At 39.0% G+C, this 5,450-nt stretch overlaps 1 non-coding gene across 1 annotated transcript; it reads right to left on the bottom strand.

Moving 5' to 3' along the window:
- Positions 1–256: 256 nt before the first annotated feature.
- Trnat-cgu (transfer RNA threonine (anticodon CGU)) lies at positions 257–329 on the bottom strand. Its single transcript has one exon. It is a non-coding gene; the product is annotated as a tRNA-Thr (tRNA).
- Positions 330–5,450: the final 5,121 nt, after the last annotated feature.

Below are 5,450 nucleotides of genomic sequence, written 5' to 3'. Positions count from 1 at the left end.
AGGAAGGAAAGAAAGAAAGAAAGAAAATTTTACTCTAATAAGAAAACAATGGTTATAAAATATTAAATTTTGGTAAAAAATGTTTATTTAGAGATGAAAAAAGGAGGGTAAAATGTCAAAAAAGATAATTCTCATAGAGTGACATGATTGTAGGTGATTTTTGCTCTGTTTGCTCAGTTATGCTTAAGTCTTCAAATAGGTACATTTTTAAAATTTTTTTTAGTTGTAGTTGGACACAATATCTTTATGTATTTTTATGTGGTGCTGAGGTTCGAACCCAGTGCCTCACACGTACGAGGCGGGCGCTCTACCACTGAGCTACAGCCACAGCCCCAGAAGGTACATTTTTAATTATAAATACAAATTTAAATAAATTCATATATTTCAGGTGCATAATAAACTCTCTTTTTGAAAATACAAATCAGAAATAATGTATTTATCTGGGATGTGTATATCAATTAAGAAGATGTCAAGTTTTTGTGGATTTTTCTACATTACTATTGATTCTATCATTCATATATAACATCCTCAGTGTGACAAATAACTGTTTTTTTTTTCTCTCTCAAAATCTCCAACATTCATAATACATGGTATCAAGTTTTCCCAGATTATACACAATTCCCTGGTTGTCAAAGATCTTTGCATGTTACAAAGATGCTAATATCACACTTCGGGGACTCTTTTGGATACAGTACACTAAGTCACAGACTCAGCAAACATTTTCAAGTCATTCTGTCTATTCTGTCTGCAGACCATCGGAATTTAAACTTTCTTAGGGAGACAACAGTTTCCCCTCCTGTTAAACACTATACAAGTGCAAAGTACATGAACACGTTTATAAAGAAAACTCTATAGATGACTGAGAGAGGCAACTTGCAATATACCTAGGATGGAAATGAACCAACAGAGCAAGGCATGGTGACCAGCTGGGGCAGCTTTAGGTGGGGCTTGGTCAAAGGTCAAAATAAGTTTACAAGGTCAAATGGGGGAAGTTCAGCAGCTGTGTAAAACCAGGCAGCAGATTAATGTAGGTGAGGAACAGAGTGATTCTGGGCTACCCCGCGGTTCACCAGGGTTCTAAAGGAAGACGGACTCCCAGACTTAAAGGACAGATCAACACTGTGGGAGAAGGAAAGTCCTGGCTTAGAGACAACAGCACAGGTAGGACTCATCTGTGGCACATTACCTCATCCAGGAAAAACAACTTAAGTTTCAGCTCTCACTAAGGTGGGCCTGCAATGGTTCAAGATCAGCAAGGGAAGAAAGAGGGTAAATCTTTGATCAAGAGAGGAAGGGAGCCTAAGTGATTTCTCCTGAGAGGAAAAAAGGCAAGCAAAAGTGGGTATTAAGAATGACATAAAAGTGGACCAAACAGAAGGTGTTTCCCATGCAATTGTGAGGAAATGTCATAATAGTAATGATTAAAAAAAAAAAAAAAACCTCACTGTAGTGAAAATGGGGTGGGGTGTGTTTTGAGTTGAAGAGGAAGATGAGTTGGGTGAGTCAGGAAGGCTTGGAGACAGTGGTCAGACTTTATCACATAGGCATGAGGAAGCCATGGCAGTTTTTGAGAGAGGGGATGATACCGTATGGTAACATTTTAAGGCAGTGGGTCTGACTTGAGTGGGTATGCAGAAATCGGCATGGGTTCTCAAAGATAAATGTTTCAACACATCCCTCTCTTTGGGATCTTTCCATCTTCCCCTTGGTGTCCTCTGAGAGATTCCTTATTCTGCTTTGTCATATGTATCAATCTTCCAGAATCCCAGGGCCTTGGTTTTCCAGAAGAGAGTCCAGTAACACTAAATATCAGTTTGTAGCCAACTGGAGCTCATAGTTGAAAACAAACTTCAAATTCATTTGGGATCTTTTTTTTTTTTTTTCTTTGAGATAGATGGACTTTTCATATCTCAGTTTCAAAGTTCAGGAACCCTATCTGCTAATGAGTAAATGCACAGAAGTTATTTAAAGTATTTTACCTTTACAGGGTAAATAAGGGAAGTCAGAAGAGCAAAAACAAACAAACAAAAAAACTCTCTGTTGTAAAATCAACTGAAGTGTAAATGTACTACATGCAGTTAGGATAATTCCGTAAATAACAAAATATCAGAACTCACAAACTAAAATGTCATGGATCATATTCTTCCCAATATCTTTCCTAATATTTCAGCCACCTCAGAATCTTTTTGATCTCAGAGAATCATAAACACATCCTTGCACTGGGTTTCTCATGTGGTGAGGATGGACTCTGTGAATACCTATCCCCACCCCCGACTTCTTTGTCTCACTTTGAGATTATATCCACCTTTTCTTTCATTTGAACTATCTTTCAGAATCCTGAACTTGCTCTGTCCTGGGCCTAGGACACTGGAGGACCTGATGTTCTACGAAGTAGTAACAATATTGTCACTGTGACAATAGAAACAGTCATCAGCAATGACAATGTTCTATGCACATTCTATTACTACATCACTAATTGCAACATGGCCACAAAGCTCCGGGGCTTGAAAAGAGATGATGAGGTCATCTGCAGCATTAGTCAGTCTCTCTAATTGCTAGCGTACAGTTCCAAGGTTTCCAATGGAAACCCTTATTTTCAGGATTTTATAACTGGGCACTTGTGATCGGCTGTCGACTTAAACTTGACATGAAAGGCCCCAGGCGTACGAACATAATCAACACATTCTGAGTTATATAAAAGGGGGCAACAAACAAACAAACTGCAATCATTCACAAACGGTTCTGTTTAAAAATGACATTTTACAAGTGGCCATTTCTCAGGTAACTAGTCTGCCAACAGTGCCATGGTCGTCACCATCCATCATCCACAGAGAATTCTGGAAAGCAGGAGGCATACAGACTGTCAAATACTGAGCTTCTTGTGCTCTTGGAGAGAGTATGTTATTTCAGGCCAGGTCTATTGTTTAAAGCACATGAAAATGGTCTGCCTATTAAGGATTTTATTCCTACTTAAATTTTTAAATGAATTTTTTTCCTCAAACTATGATTTAAAATGCATTTTGCAGCAGTTTCAGCACTTTTCTTCCATCCTGGGCACTGGTCTCCTGGTGATGACTGGAGGCCACAATTAACCAACCAGCTGCCCTGGGCTAGCCTCTGCTCGGGGTATTCAAAGCCATCAGATGATTCTCAACATGTCATTATTATTGCTAAGCAACAACTGGCTAGAACGGACCCTGACTGAGTAAAGCAAATGGTTTTTCAGAAATGCTACAGAAAATGATCATTGTGCAGACCCAGCAGACTACCTGGGGAAAATAAGAACAAGAAAGCCATGCTGATGAAGATAATAATAATGACCATGGTGTTTATTGTAGGATATATCCATGAATAAGAAAGTCAGAATTCTCCTTTATCGTGCGTCCATCAAAATGATACTGGCGGATCTTATTAGACCACAAGTATTTATTAACCATTGACACATATCCTAGTTTTTCATGATTGTGAATATGATTCTCATCTAAAGGAGTTTATGATTTAGTTATAATGACATGAATACACATGAAACAAACTGGAAAAAGATGAACACAATTATAATTTGTAAGAGGCGAGAGAAGATGAATGAGGCTAAGTTGGCGAGGGAGATCCTCATTGAACACTGGGATTCCCTGGATAGAAGACACATCCCAAATGGAAGCATCCATGTCAGAGATGGTAAGTGATTGAGGCTGTTTATGGATTGGTTTATGGATGAGAAATATACACAGCACCTAAGGGAGCATTGGTGAGTCAAGACTCCATCCAGTTCAAGGCCTATTTATTCTGACACTTGAGAGGCCCCACCCCAGACCTACAGAATGAGAGTCTGCATTGATAACAACACACCCAGGTGATTCTTACATATGTTCAAGTCTCATATGCACCACTATATACCATGCAGGAAAGTTCAGGAGGCTAGACAGGGAGACCAGGGGAGCAGAGGTCACCACAGACTTGAGTCACTTATTTGTAAGGAGAACTTAGCAAATCATTTTACTCGCTAGGGCTTTAGTTTCCTCGTTGATAAAGGAAGGTAGACTAGAAATGAACATAAAAATTATGTAAAACCAGAATGCTTTGTGTTGATTTAAATCTGGACAGGAAATCTATACATGTAAAGTTGATTGGGGTAAAATACCCATCTACCACACACAAAATGCAGCTTAAGGCCAACATGAGACAGACACATGCCACACTGGAAAGGATAAACATGTCCAAACAGGAGGGACTGCAATCCTCCTCACCAACAGGGCATCATGATTCCCTCTGAAAAATCCTTCTAAATTAGTGTTTTGGTCTTGATTGCATAATAGAACCAGCTGGGGAGCCTTTAAAAAACCAGATGGCTAGTTGGGACTCCAGACCCATAAAACAGGAATCTCTCAAGTTGAAGGACATGGAGGTTGAGAACCTAAAAGATTAGTTAACTTACCTCTAGGAAAACTTACAAGGAAAGCTTTCCATGGTAGATGAAGAAAGGCTCATTCCACACAATTACATATGCCTGAAGGATCAGGCATGCTATGAACCCCTTAGTTTTAAAAATCCAGATTGTCAGATCAAAACATTACATATTTTAGGCCAGGTTCAGTGGCACACTCCTTTAGTCTCAGTGACTTAGGAGGCTGAGGCAGGAGGATCATGAGTTCAAAGCCAGCCTCAGCAATGGTGAGACACAAGCAACTCTGTCAGACCCTGTCTCTAAATAAAATAAAAAATAGTGCTGGGAATGTGGCTCAGTGGTTGAGGGCCCCTGAATTCAATTCCCAGTACCAAAAATAAAAAATAAAAAGAAAGAAAGAAGTTACATTTAAAAAATTTTTCTAAGATTTCTTAATTTAAGTACATATTTATTGAACTTAAATTTATTGAACTAACAAAAGAGCACATGATGAGGTCCGTCAGCTATTTGGCTAAGCCTTCATTGAAAAGCAATTTCAATATGAACTGAGTTCACTCCAGCTGTTGCCACATATGCTGTGTCCTGTCTATTCCCTGGGCAGCTGCTTCCAATACATACATTCAAGGTCTGTGGTCAAGAGGGTCCTGCTGGATTCCAAAATGCAAAGATGAAATGAGAAAAAGAAACAAGAGGAGCAGCAAGAAGAGGAGATTGTATATTCTCAAACCTGAGCACCTGCTAAGCATGATTCTTCTGTTAATCCATGATTGCAAGTGGTACTTTAGTTGGGACTAAGAGAATCTCAGTTTGGGATTATGGGAAATCCTACAGATATGTTTTGTTTTAAAACTTATTATCCCACAAATGAACCAGGAAAAAAAAGCATTGAAAAAAAAAATAGCATCCTGAGAAATTTCTATTAAAAGTGCTCTGATTTTACAATCAGGACAATGAGGAAGAGGTTTGCCAGTTCAGCATGTGGGCTCTGACCTGCTTTGATCACACTCATTAAGGAGACTACTCTATGTTCTTCCATCCTCTGCTAGAT

Source organism: Marmota flaviventris, chromosome 5 (genome assembly GCF_047511675.1).
Source record: "Marmota flaviventris isolate mMarFla1 chromosome 5, mMarFla1.hap1, whole genome shotgun sequence".
Taxonomy (NCBI): Eukaryota; Metazoa; Chordata; class Mammalia; order Rodentia; family Sciuridae; genus Marmota; species Marmota flaviventris.
The sequence above is the reverse complement of the archived record's forward strand: the minus strand, read 5'-3'. Positions and strand labels throughout refer to the sequence as shown.